The following is a 15,627-nucleotide window of genomic DNA, read 5'->3' as shown; positions in this document are numbered from 1 at the left end:
GAAAGTAGACAAGAAAATCTTTATTTTGATATAAAGATCGAATGATTTGGAGTTTAAATTCCTACTAAGACTTCTGTTTAAATTAACCCTACAGATTCTGTAAAACAGGGACTGAAATTTCTGACCTCTTGTTGCTTAACTACTAATAACTTTCTGTTGTGAACTCAGATTCATACAAAGTGTATTTTATTCGAAGATAGACTCAAAATGCTTTCTGTATATACCTGATTTGAAATTTTTGGAGTACAATTGCTAACTGAAACATCTGGTTTCATCGACCCTATGGATTCAGTAAAACAGAGCTAATGTTTTCAGACCTTTCGCTACGAAATTATCTGTAACTCCCTGTTGTAAATTCCAAATCTTATAAAACTTAATTTGCCTAAAACTAGATTGACAAAGCTTTCTAATGGCATCTATTTTGTATAAATTAGAGTATAATTGGTTATCCAAATAGTTCATACAATGTTCATATCAAATTCTGCCAGAATCGAGCTTTGGTCGATTTCGGCTTTCCTTGTTACTTCCATTTGGAAATCGATTTTAGCAAAAATTCTTACTTCAGTTAAGCTTTACATTATTATCTTAAATTCCTGTATACTTTTTTCCTTAATTTATTTGTATATCCGCAGCTATCATCTAAAGTTCATGTTTGCATCGTAATGATTTGGCACATGCATCCCATTGTTCCGCATTTTGCTTTCGATATGTGCCTCTTCCAATTTCATTTCTTTGGACATTGAATTTATCTAACTTTCATATTTTAATTGAGCTATATGTGATTTCTTGAAATCCTTGTATGCCCTTGCTTTTGTTTCCTTTCAAATCTAAATACATTTGTGAAATATTATGTTTGTATCGTATTGACTCGAAAGGCATATGTACATTTCGTTGTTCCGCATGTGCTTCCAATAGATGCTAATTTCATTATTCATACTGTCCCTTTGTACTCCGGTGTTTGTGGGATAAATGTGAACCTTTGCCAGAAATGGTAAAGGGAGTTATGCTTAGAGCCCGCGATGCTCTGCCGGCCCCCTATGACTTCACTCAGACGTGGGTGGATGGAGCTCCCAAAAGTGGGAGACTTATGTTTGGTGGTCATTCAGAAATGGATGGACCATATTATGTTATGATACCAATTCACCTTCTATGTGTTTGATATGATATCCAAAGCTTTGGCTATGTTTCTATGCATGCTTCGGATAAGAATGAAATGAATGCATCGTCATGTGACATTTGAGCTTCTATTCATGTTTTGTTCTTTGATATATTTATGAAATGTTATAAGTCTTTGTTATACCTTGAAAACTACCATATGTCATCGATATGCTCCTTATTCCAATGATATGCTCCAATTACCTTTCCTCGATTGTATGAATAAAACGTGCTTCGAACGATATTATATTGAAATTCTACATTTTAACAAAACATGCTACTGTTTCATCCTGTATCTCTACTTTGTATTTTGATACCTCATTTGTTTGAAAAATGTCCCCTTTGCTATGGATATGTTAGTCATTTGCTTATCTTTATATGCTCACCCCGTTGCTATATAAATTTTTTAGGATAGCTTATCGCTCCCTAAAATGTGTAAATTGGGTTGAGGCTGTGGAAGACTAGAAGATTTTGGGGCAAATATTTTGTACTTGATAGGTTGATGTTGTATAAGTTCTTTTTGCGAGTAATGAAATATTAATGACAAATCTAGATTGATGTATCTTGTAAATATTTAAAAAGTACCTCTTATGTCAAGATTTTGAAAATATTGAGTCTAAACTGTGTACTGATATAAACATGTAGTACATGTTGGTTTTGCGATTGCATTAATTGCCGCGCTTATGGATTTATGATATAGTTATGGTTTAATTAAGTTGCTTTTGGATTTTAAGAATCATCTAGTGACATGATGTATGATTATAAACTGCACAGGTTTTGTGAATTATGGATTGTAGAGGTGAATGACTTGAATGTTTTTCTTAGTGACCTCAAATGTGTGATTGGATCCTGGATTGTTTGCTGAATTAAATATTATTAATCTTGAATTAGGTTCACACCTCCTAAATGAGAATTAAATTCGGGGGCACATGACAAAATACCCCACCCATTCAGCACTGAAAGGGTATGAACTTACACCGAAATCTTGATCTTTTTTTGTGATTCTTAGAGCTTAAAATTGTTGTAAAGGCCAAAAGTTCTTCTCCCTCTTTTCTTCCAAGTTCTGAGTTGTAAAGAGAGGAGAGAAAATTCTGTAAGGGTTGTCTCCTAAGCCCGTCAAAAGGAGTGAAACTGTAAAAGGGTGGTTGGCCTTCGCCTATTAAAGGAAGGCCTCTAGTTGATGTCAGTGACCTCGTCGGTGGAGGAAGCCAAAAGTGGAGTAGGTCAAGATTGACCGAACCACTCTAAATATAGGTTTGCATTTACTTTGAGCATCTTATCTTTACTGCAAACCTCCTCAATAGCTTACTACCTTCTCTGCTTTTACGAACGTGTTTCAAAGTTCAGTGCTTTCCGAATCGGCGTTTAGACGCAAATCGCTTTTATCGTACGAACGTCGTATTTCAGTTTGCGCTTATATTCTGATTTCCATCATAACTGTAAACCGCCTTCATAGATTTACTTTAACGTCATCTCGCTTGATCTTATGTTAAAGTAATCTTAGAATCGGCTTTCTTACCGAAATCACTTTTAACGAACGAATGCAGTTTTTATCGTAGAAGGTTTTCCGCTGCACTAATTCACCCCCCCCCCCTCTTAGTGCTCTTGATCCTAACAATTGGTATCAGAGCCCGGTATTTCTCATTTCGGATTTACACCCGAGAGAAATGGCTCTTCATGGCTTTCAAGATGGCTTATCGGTTTTTTGTCCACCGTTGTTTAACGGTTTGGACTACACTTATTGGAAAACTCGAATGAGAGTTTTCTTGATTTCTATGAATTTGGATTTATGGAATATCGTTGAAAACGGTTTTCAACTTCCCTATAAACCGATGAACGAATGGTCGGATTTGGAGAAGTATTTTTCTTTAAACGCAAAGGCTATGAATGCCTTATTTTGCGCTTTGGACAAAAATGAGTTCAATCGGATTTCTACGTGCGAAATGGCTTTTGACATTTGGCAAACACTTGAAATCACGCACGAGGGAACTAGTAGAGTCAAAGACTCGAAAGTTCACATTTTATTGCATGATTTTGAGCTTTTTCGAATGCAACCAAGCGAGACTATAGGCGACATGTACACCCGTTTCACGGATGTCGTCAATAGTTTAAGAGCTCTTGGAAAATGTTTTTCGGATTTTGAACTCGTAAACAAGATTTTGCTTTCTCTTTCTAAGAAGTGGGATTCAAAAGTAACTGCAATACAAGAAGCTAAAAACCTAAACAACTTACCACTTGAAGAACTAATTGGTTCGTTGATGACATATGAAATTGTGCACAATGCACATGATGAACAAGATGAACAAAGTCACCTTCCAAAGAACATGAAGGATTTGGAACTCCGGACAAATGAATAACACTTGAGCGATGACTCAAGTGATGAGGACAATGATGAACTTGAACTTCGAACACTAAATCTTAATAAGTTTATTAAACAAAAATCTAAAATAGACAATGAACTTGAACGAAGGAAGAGGACAAAGAAGAGGAAGGCAACCAAGGATGAATCAAGAACTTCCAAAGGTGAAACGGTGTATTGGGCTTTGACGGGCGTCGACTACAAGGTAAGTAACTCAACTCTCTTGAATTATTTTGAAATTACTTGATGCTTTCATGATGTATTTTCTTTTTTAGTTTAGAATTAATGTTTAAAAAATATTATGATCATGCTAGTAATTTCGAAAATGATAATATTGCATATTTTATGATAAACAAACAAAATGATTTTGATTGAAAATATGAAATCATGGTTAAGAAGTAATAATGTATATCATGTTGATGTCCATTATTATTTCTCGATTTTGAGTATATTAAATCATGTTTAATTTGAAGTTATGATTAATGAGTATATATTTTTGAAATTATGTATGATGATTCTTGATAATTATGGATTATCGATTTTCATGATAATAACAGTGGCTTTAAAAATTGATGCATATTTTGATTTGACATAAATGAAAAGGCATGTTAACATGAAATTGATCACTTAAGATGAAACACTTAAAAAAGGGGGAAAAATATATTATCAGTGAAATCTGAATCTATTTATGTTATAAATTTTATGAGCCAAAAAAATGATTTTGATGATTTAAATTTGAAATGAGTTTTATCAAAATCATGATCATGATTTGTCAAATTTAATGAATTGAAAATGAATGATGATTTTTCTCTTGAATGATTGTGACCTGTATTCCTTGTATTCATGATATGATTCTTTGTATTCATGAAAGGTTTATCTCATCACCCAATTATTTTCTTCTTGATATTCCTTATGTAATGATATGAATACATGAAATATTCATTAATTTATTTTGATGTATATAAATGAAAAGTTATGATCGGTTGGATATAATTTAACAAAATTGATACCATCATGATATGAAACATTTATGATTTACAATGATGCACGCAATACTTGAGCTTTTTAATTATGATGTGATGTATTGCAATCATGATTTAAAATGCTATGAGTTGTTGCTAAAATGAAGTATTATAAATGTTGATTTAATGTCATGAATACTCTAAATGATGAATGTTTGGTATCATGATCAAAATGTTGATAAATAGTTAAAAATTTAAGTATCATATATAATATGCTCATAATATTGATTGATTTATTCAGTATCATGCATGAATGAAATATAAGGTTTTTGAAATTGTGCATGTTCGAATTTGAAAATATAATGATGCACAAATAAGATTGAAACCTACCGTTGTCATAATTTAGAAATTAACATAAAGGGTCTTCCCTTCTTTTTGACAATGACAAAGGGGGAGCAAAACATACTTGAAATCTAATTTGCTAGCTCATATAATTCAAAAAAAAGGAGAAAGAAAATAATTACACTTCTCAAAAGAAAAGGAATTGCTATATTGAACATCACCAAGGAATGATATCTTGCAGAAGCAAAAAGTTAACTTGCACATGTAGCAAAACTTATATTTCAAGAAGCAAGAGTTGCTTTCTTGAACATCTCAAAATTACTAGCTTGCGTGTCTTAAAATTGTAAACTTGCCATCGTACTACCATGATGATGAGCATGCCTTATCTTCATGATTGTATTTGAAAAACTATGGCAAAAATACCTCCTAATGATTGAACGTGTTAAAATTATTTTTTAAACTTTCTTGATTGAATGATCAAAGCACTTGATTGGCATAATGATTTTACACAATTACATATTGAAAATTATGTGCTTGAATACAAAACTTCCATGATAACAAGCATGCTTTACCTTCATGATTGTAATTGAATATCTATAGCAAAACCTTGTCCGAATGCAAGAAAGAGTCAAATTTCATTTTCAGATTCTCTTGATCCTAACATATCATGTTTACTCTCTTCCAAACTTAACAAGCATATGTCATATCAAGTTTAGTTCATATCATTGATTTTTGACATATGTAGTCAACTAGCAAATACATCTCTCATACACATATCATGTGAAAAATATTTGTTTTTAGAAATGGATTTGATGAATATGGATGAAAGTGTTTTTACTTGCAAGGATTTGTTTCACATACATATCTTGATCCTTGTAAAAATGAAGCATGATTTAATCTCTCATCGATTCTAACTTCACTCGAAGTAAACTCACAAATAGTCTTCCTCCTTCATGCAAAAAAGATAATAACAGATAAAAAAGGAAGAAGTTTTCAAAGCTATCTCCATGTCATGTTTTCCTTGAGATGTTTGTATAATTGATATCCTATCACTCACTGTTGGAAAATGACATGAACCTAGTTATGACATGAATAATTACAAGCACTTATGCTTAAAATTTGCTTATATCGTTCTCCGTTTTGTTGATGACAAAGGGGGAGAAATATATGAATTGATGCTATGAACACTAATGCTATGCTTGGATCATCGAGAAATATATGAATTGATGCTATGAACACTGATGCTATGCTTGCATCATCAAGAGATATATGAATTAATATGATTGTCATATTTGCAATGCTTGCATCATCAAGAGATATATGAATTGATGCTATGATTGCCAAATTTGCATTATGCCATGTTTGCATCATGCGTTAAGATATCAAGAACTTATATCATAATTTTACGTGTTGATATCTTACCATGTGATGAAATGCTACAATTGATAAACACTTGAAATGTTTGCGTTATGATATCAAAAACTTACATCGCAATTTTACATGTTGATATTTGATAATAGCGAACTTGTATGATGATAAAACTTGATATTATGTTTTTCATGCAATGAGTTGAACCAATATCATAAACACTTGATTGTGGTACTTCTCCTTTTTGTTGATGACAAAGGGGGAGAAATATGTTGATGACATGACATGCTATGCATAGGTTTATGCATAAGTTCATGATGACGTGTTGCAAGTATTCATGATGAATATTGCAATAACTTGAATTCAGTTTGAATTCAAGGTTCTATCAATATGGCATATTGATAGGGAGAGTTTGTTTAAACTCTGGGAGTTAAGTTTAACTCCGTCATCAAGTGGTTGTCATCATCAAAAAGGGGGAGATTGTTGAATCTCGTATTTTGATGATGACACTACTTGATATATGTTTATGATTTAATCTGCGTTTGAAGTCATGCAGGATGCTTCGATCAGGATGAGACAATTAAAGCAGGAAAATCATGTTGTGCCGGAGGAACATGTCAGAAGATTGGATGTCGGGCCGGTGGATCAGTCGACGTATCGATAGAAGGCTTCGGGCCATGGACTCGGGCATCAGGCCAAGAAGAGCGGGTATTGTGCCAAGGATATCGAAGTTGCAGAGTCAACTGGCCGATTGGGCAATAGGCTGCAGGAGAGGACAATGCGCCGAAAGATCGGAAGAAGCGTCGAGGGACCAATGACATGCCGGACAACTTGGTTAATTGCTTAAGATTAATTGTCTCGATCGAAGTTTTGTTTTAAGTGTGCAGGATTAACTACGATAGAAGAAATACATGCAGCAAGAGTTGCACCGGCGTCAAGACAATGATCACGTTGGGAGTTCGAGAGTTCGACGGAAGTTTGGACAGTCGTCAGAGGTTCTGCGGGAACAAATCCGAGAAGTCCATAAGCTTGCCAAAAGAAGCTCGTCGAAACTCACCAAGTGGATCGTCGCAAGTCCAGGAGTTTGCCGGAAGTCCGCAGGAGCATCACCAAGGGTTCATCGGATGATCGACGGAAGTTCGCCGGAAACTCGCCGGAAGAAGCGATTGACGCACCGTAGCAAGCTGCAGAAATTGTCTTAGGATTTATCGTAGTTAGCACAATGATTAAGTTAGAAATGGGAGGTGATCCCATTAGCTTAATCTTGGGGCAATTGGGCCCCTGAAAAACCCAAATTGGGCCGAATGGATCTTACTATTCGGACCCTGATTGCTGTAGGAGGTGCAACCGCCCAAGCCAGGAGGTAGCACCGCCTAGGCTAAGTCACCCAGGGAGACTGGGCGGGGCAATCGCCCTAGCCAGGAGGTAGCACCGCCTAGGCTCAGTCTCCGAGCGAGACTGGGCGGTGCAACCTCCCCTGACAGGAGGTAGCACCGCTTGAGCTCAGTCTTCGAGCTCTGCCAGGTGGTGCAACCGCCTCAGTCAGGAGGTGCAACCGCCTGAGCTCGATCTTCGAGCTCTGTCAGGAGGTGCAACTGCCCCTGATAGGAGGTAGCAACGCCCAAAGGCTCAGTCTTCGAGCTCTACCAGGCGGTGCAACCGCTCCAGTCAGGAGGTGCAACCGCCTGATCCCGGAATTCCGAGAATTGACAATTTTGAGCTCCAAATTTGAACTGAGTTGGGTCTATAAATACCCCACCTATTTAGCACAGAAAGGGTATGAACTTACATCGAAATCTTGATCTTTTTCTATAATTCTTAGAGCTCAAAATTGTTGTAAAGGCCAAAAGTTCTTCTCCCTCTTTTCTTCCAAGTTCTGAGTTGTAAAGAGATGAGAGAAAATTCTGTAAGGGTTGTCTCCTAAGCCCGTCAAAAGGAGTGAAACTGTAAAAGGGTGGTTGGCCTTCGCCTATTGAAGGAAGGCCTCTAGTTGATGTCGGTGACCTCGTCGGTGGAGGAAGCCAAAAGTGGAGTAGGTCAAGATTGACCGAACCACTCTAAATCTTGGTTTGCATTTACTTTGAGCATCTTATCTTTACTGCAAACCTCCTCAATAGCTTACTGCCTTCTGTGCTTTTACGAACGTGTTTCAAAGTTCAGTGCTTTCCGAATCGGCATTTAGACGCAAATCGTTTTTATCGTACGAACGTCGTATTTCAGTTTACGCTTATTTTCTGATTTCCATCATAACTGCAAACTGCCTTCATAGATTTACTTTAACGTCATTTCGCTTGATCTTAAGTTAAAATAATCTTAGAATCGGCTTTCTTATTGAAATCACTTTTAATGAACGAATGCAGTTTTTATCGTAGAAGGTTTTCCGCTACACTAATTCACCCCCCCCCCCCCCCCCTCTTAGTGATCTTGATCCTAACACGAGCTCTGGTAGGAGGTGCAACCGCCTCAGTCAGGCGGTGGCACCGCTTGAGCTCAGTCTTCGAGCTCGAGCAGGAGGTGCAACCACCTCAGTCAGGCGGTGGCACCGCCTGAGCTCAGTCTTCAAGCTCTAGCAGGAGGTGCAACCGCCCCTGATAAGAGGTGGCACCGCCCAAAGGCTCAGTCTTCGAGCTCTGCCAGGCGGTGCAACCGCCTCAGTCAGGAGGAGCAATCGCCAAATCCCGAAATTCTGGGAATTGACAATTTTGAGCTCAAAATTCAAATTGGGTTGGGGCCTATAAATACCCCACCCTTTTAGCACTGAAACAGCACCAAAAACACACCAAAATCCTATTCTTATTCTGTGATTTTTAGAGCTCAAAATTGTTGAAAAAGCCAAAAGTTCTTCTCCCTCTTTTCTTCCAAGTTCTGATCTTTAAAAAGAGGAGAGAAAATTCTGTAAGGGTTGTCTCCTAAGCCCGTTAAAAGGAGTGAAATTGTAAAAGGGTGGTTGGCCTTCGCCTATTGAAGGAAGGCCTCTAGTAGACGTCGGTGACCTCGTCGGTGGAGGAAGCCTAAAGTGGATGTAGGTCAAGATTGACCGAACCACTCTAAATCTCAGTTTGCATTTACTTTGAGCATCTTATCCTTACTACAAACCTCCTCAATAGCTTACTGCCTTCTGCACATTTACGATCGTGTTTTAAAGTTCAGTATTTTTCGAATCGGCGTTTAGACGTAAATCAGTTTTATCGTACGAACATCATATTTCAATTTGCGCTTACATTTTAACTTTCATCATAACTGCAAACTGCCTTCATAGATTTCCTTTAACTACATCTCGCTTGATTAAAAGTTAAAGAGATTTACGAATCGGCTTTTGTACCGAAATCGCTTTTATCGTACGAACACCTTTTTAATCGTCGAAAGTTTTCCGCTGCACTAATTCACCCCCCCCCCCCCCTCTTAGTGCTCTTGATCCCTAACAATTAGTATCAGAGCGGGGTTAACTCTCTAACGGATTAAAACCCAAGAGAGATGGCATACGCCGAAAACCAAGAGGGCAATTCTATTACATATCCACCCATGTTCAATGAGACGGACTACACCTATTGGAAGACCCGAATGAGGATCATTCTTATTTCTATGGATTTTGAACTTTGGAATCTTGTCGAAAATGGATTTTTGAAGTCTTCTCTTCCAATGATCGATTGGAATGAATTGGAGAAGAAGGCTTTCGCTCTTAATGCAAAGGCTATGAATGCCTTATTTTTTGCGCTTGATAAAAACGAGTTCAACCGTGTTTCGGTTTGTGAAACCGCATTTGATATTTGGCACACACTCGAAGTGACTCACGAAGGCACAAGTAGAGTGAAAGAGTCAAAAATCAATCTTTTGATACATTCTTTCGAACTTTTCCGGATGAAACCGAGTGAGACTATTGGCGACATGTTTACCCGTTTCACGAATATCGTCAACGGTCTAAAAGGACTCGGAAAAAGTTTTTCAGATTTTGAGTTCGTAAATAAGATTCTATGATCCCTTCCTAAGAGTTGGGATCCTAAAGTCACTACTATTCAAGAGGCGAAAGATCTAAACAACTTCCCTCTTGAAGAACTAATCGGGTCATTAATGACCTACGAGATGACTTGCAAAGCTCATGAAGAGCAAGAAGACATCCTTCCAAAGAATAGGAAGGATATGGCACTTAGAACTTCAGAAGATCACTTGAGAGAAAACTCAAGTGATGAGGACTGTGACGATGACTTGGCACTTCTAACAAGAAAATTTAAAAAATTCATTAAAAGAAACAAGTTTAAGAATGAAATAAAAAATAAATTTGAACCTAAGAAGGACCAAGTTATTTGCTATGAGTGCAAAAAGCCGGGACACTACAAGAGTGATTGTCCCCAAGTCAAAAATAGAACATCAAAGAAGAAGGCGCTCAAAGCAACGTGGGATGACTCGAGCGCGTCCGAAGAAGAGGAGTCCAACACCGAGCAAGTTGCTCATTATGCCTTAATGGCCATCGGGGAGGAGGTAACGAATTTAATACATGCAGATTTATCATTTAACGAATTATTAAATGTCTTCCATGACTTATTTGATGAATGCAAGATTATTAGTAGAAAATACAAATTACTAAAAAAGGAGCATGATAGTCTTACTTGTAATTTTGATAAGTTAAAAACTGAATATCATGATAGTTTAGGTTCGAGGTTGGTACTTAAAGAAATGATCTAGAAACTCCCCAAAAGGAAAACTTGCTACTTAAAGACACTTTGAAGAAATTCGAGGTTGGTAGCAAATCTTTGAACATGATCCTTGCAAACAAGGGTCACGTTCCCAAAAGAAGTGGAATCGGATTTGTGAGAAGTCTTCACCAAAATCCAACCACCTTCATAAAAGGCCCCATCTTACATGATTGACACCAAAGCAAATGCAACTTTTGTTGCAAACTTGGACATAAAATACATTATTGTCCATTCAAGAAAATTAGTCCGAACAAATTAATTTGGGTTCCTAAAGGAACCATGATAAAGTCTATGCAACATGATAAACAATGTAGATCTATTTTTGAGGCACCCAAAAGCAAATGGGTACCTAAAAATCATCCTTTCTTGTAAAGACATAAAACATCATAAGCTGGGAGCAAGAAATAATATCCTGCTCTTTGGATTCTCGATATTCATGACCCGAGATCCAAAAAGAACACGTAATGCTCTCTAGCCTAAATAACAAAAAGAGGATTAGAAAATTAAAATTACAAATGCGATATGGATACAATCCCATTTGATCCCTCAGAATTAGAAACCCATGATTCTCCCTTCACATATCCTCTAGATTTTCGAACCCATCGATTTCATCCATTCATAACTTTCGAATCCAACTATATCATGAACTGACTAAGTTTGTCATGAACTTGCAAGGCTTACCAACTTGAACAATCTGTCACAAACATGTGTACGACATTGAGAGTATACACGTCAAAAGATCTATCTTAATCGTGCAAAAGTTCTTATCTTAAAATGAAAATTCTTACGTAATTACGTAAGTAAAGTTGATTGATCCACAAATAAAAATTCATCTCAAAGTCAAAAACATTCAAATCAGACCACACAGCAGTCAGAACCATGCTCACTGCCTACAGCGGTTGCACCACCCCAGCTGGAGGTAGCACCTCCGGCTATCACGTATAGCAAGCGGTTGAACCGCCCCAGCCAGCGGTGCAACCGCCCGCAATCCTGCCCCCTTTTAACCCGAGCTAGGGCCGATAGTGGAACCGACCCTAACTCACTCCCTTCCCCTCTTTACTCTTCCAAAGCTTCTCCACCTCCATTTCTCCCCTCACAGCATCCCAAATACTCCTCATTTCGAAGCAAAAGATCAACAATCTCTCCTTCTCTTGAAGATCTCACTAAGGTATTCTCTAAGAAGCCCTTAAATTCTATTTTTGATTCATTTACTCTTGCTCATTACTATCCTCCTAAACAGCAGTAGTTATGAGGTCTAGAAGATCATCAAGGGACAAAGGGAAGAGGAGATTAGTGGAAGACTTTGATCTTACCCTTTTCGATTCAAAATATCATGCTAAAAAGTTTTCCTCTTTCGAATTTAGAAGTATCAATAAGGGAAAACATGTAGATTTAGATGAACTAAGAGACTTAGAGACAATCCAATGGTTTGCAAACCTAGATCTACTCCCTATTTTACAAATTAATGAACCCATCTATCCAAGACTTGTTAGATTGTTTTACAACAATATACAAGTAGATGAAGAAGAAAGAATGTCTACCTATCTCTTAGGACAACACATCTCCATTACGGATAAACTCATTTACGACATGATAGGCATTCCCATAAAAAATAGAGGACTTTACTTTAGAGGATCATGGGATGATGAAACTATTGGGACAACATATGTTGAAGCCTTAGGAACAATTTTCGCCAATCCCAATTTAGCGATTGTTCCTAAAAGTTGTGAACATCTATTACCACTAAACACTAAGGTACTTCATCATATCCTAACTAACATCATTCTCCCTAAACAATACCATCATGATGAAGTAAGCCAAATAGAATTAGGAACTATGTATTGGATCATGAAAGGACATGACATCTGTCTTGGTTATCTTATCCAACAAAACATGTTAGAACTATCTAAGAAAGACATGATGCTTCCATATGGTGGTATAATCACAAGAATACTAAAAGCCTACGATATTCCAATACCATCCGACGAAGAAGTAATAAAAGTAGATAGGTTTAGCATAATAAATAAAAATCTACTTCACCGATTGAGATGTGTTTATAGAAACAGTAACTGGGTTAGAATGCCTAGAAGAACCGATCCCCCTCAACCTGAACCAGAATCGGAAACACTAGTCTTTAGGGGTACTCAATCTCCTCCGATCTGTCCCTTTGAGAAAACACATTCATTTGAGCAAGCTCTTGCATCATCTGTCGAAAATATTGGGATTCGGATGGACCGATTTGAACAAAGACAAGAACGGCTTGAACATCGACAATATCAAATCCTATCTGAGCTGCAGCATATTCATCAACAATTTGACTCTTTATTTAGGCATTTTAATTTTCCACCTCCTGAATGAGCTTATATGTGTATTGTAAACTCTTTATATTACTCACCATTATCACAATGCCATGTGCCTTGATCTTTGATATGGTTACCTAATGTATTTATTTGTGAGTAGAGTTACAAACATCACTCATTGTTTAATCTCATTACTCACTATCGGATTTTACATTGAAACTAAATGTTTTTATAACCACCTTGAAAACCTTGTGCCTTGGTTTCCATGATAAATATGATTTGAGAAAATGATATACCAATGCAGTTGATGCATCATGTTATTATATTGCCATAATATTAAACATCAATTAGCTGATATTTTTATAAAACCTCTAAGTGAAGAACAATTTGATTTCATAAGAAGAGAATTAGGAATGTTGATGTGTCCGAATACATAAACTAGTTAAAATTATTTTTCATACTTTATTGAATGATCAAATCACTTGATTCCCATTACATGCCTAAATAACATGTTGGAAATTATGTGTTGAATATAAAAATTTTCATAACAATAAGCATATTTTGTCTTCATGATTGTATTTGAAAATCTATAGCATAGTCTTGTCCGACTGCATGAAAGTGTTAATTTCAATTTCGGATTCGCTTAACAATTGGTATCCTAACAATCGGATTTTCTCATACACTTATTATATGAAAAAAAAATTTCTGAAATGGATTTGATGAAATGATTCCTGCTTATAAATTCTATCTTGAAATATGGATGATAGTGTTTTTACTTGCAAAGATTTGTTTCACATACATATCTTGATCCTTGTAAAACTGAAGCATGATTTAATCTATCATCGATTTTAACTTCACTCAAAGTAAACTCACAAATAGCCTTCCTCCTTCATGCAAAAAGATTATAACAAATAAAAAGGAAGAAGTACTCAAAGCAATCTACATATCATGCTTTCCTTTATATGCTTGTATAATTGATGTCCTATCACTCACTATTGGAAAATAACATGAACCTAGTATAGGCATGAACAATTATCACACTTATGCTTAAAATTTACTTAAATTGTTCTCCTGGTATCATAATTACCACACTTTTTGTTGATGAGAAAGGGGGAGAAATATATGAGTATTAACGCTATGCTATGCCTTGTTTGTATCGTGTCAAGATATCAAACAAAAAACTTGCATCATAATTTTACTTATTGATAACTTACCATGTGATGAAATGCAATAATTGCTAAAACATTTGAAATGTGTGCATCATGTAATGATATCAAAATCTTACTTCATAGTTTTACATGTTGACATCTTACAATATGATGAATTGCTACTATTACCATCATTCAAACTTGTAATGTCAAATTTGAAAATGAATGTCAAGCCTTGACATCATCTTCAGAGAGAAACATCATGATGGGAATCATGATGGGAGTATTGATAAGTTTAAATGATTTTAACTTATCAATATGTCTCTTGAATTCAAAGGTTTTGAATTCAAGAATGACTTATCTCAAGTATGGCATAAAGATAGGGGGAGTTAAGGTTAACTCCATTATCAATTGATTGTCATCATCAAAAAGGGGGAGATTGTTGAATCTTGGATTTTGATGATGAAGTCAATTGTCATTTGTTATCTAATCTATATGTTGAGATAAGTGTGCAGGATTAACTACGATGAAAGTAAGATATGTAGCAGGAGTTGTGCCATAATCAAGACAATGATCACGTTGGGAGTTCGAGAGTTCGACAGAAGTTCGGACAGTCGTCGGAGGTTCTGCGGGAACAAATCTGAGAAGTCCATGAGCTTGCCAAAGAAGCTCGTCGGAACTCGCCAAGTGGATCATTGCAAGTCCAGGAGTTTGTCGAAAGTCCGCAGGAGCATCACTGAGAGTTCATCGGATGATCGACGGAAGTTCGCCGGAAGATCGCCAGAAGAAGCGATTGACGCACTGGAGCAAGTTGCAGTAAATGTCTTAGGAAATATCATAGTTAGCACAATGATTAAGTTGGAAATGGGAGGTGATCCCATTAACTTAATCTTGGGGCAATTGGGCCCCTGAAAAACCCAAATTGGGCCGAATGGATCAACCCATTCGGACCCTGATTCTGCCAAGCAGTTGAACCGCCCCAACCAGGAGGTGGCACCGCCTGAGCTCGGTCTTCGAGCTCTGACAGGAGGTGCAACCGCCCCTGACAGGAGGTGGCACCGCCCAGAGGCTTAGTCTTCGAGCTCTACTAGGTGGTGCAACCGCCTCAGTCAGGAGGTGCAACCGCCAGATCCCGGAATTTCGGGAATTGACAGTTTTGAGCTCGAAATTTAAACTGGGTTGGGGCCTATAAATACCCCACCCTTTTAGCACTGAAAGAGCACAAAAAACACACCGAAATCCTGATCTTATTCTGTGATTTTTAGAGCTCAAAATTGTTGTAAAGGCCAAAAGTTCTTCTCC

This window comes from Musa acuminata, chromosome BXJ1-5, assembly GCF_036884655.1.
Source record: "Musa acuminata AAA Group cultivar baxijiao chromosome BXJ1-5, Cavendish_Baxijiao_AAA, whole genome shotgun sequence".
Taxonomy (NCBI): domain Eukaryota; kingdom Viridiplantae; phylum Streptophyta; class Magnoliopsida; order Zingiberales; family Musaceae; genus Musa; species Musa acuminata.
Note: the sequence above shows the minus strand (reverse complement) of the source record.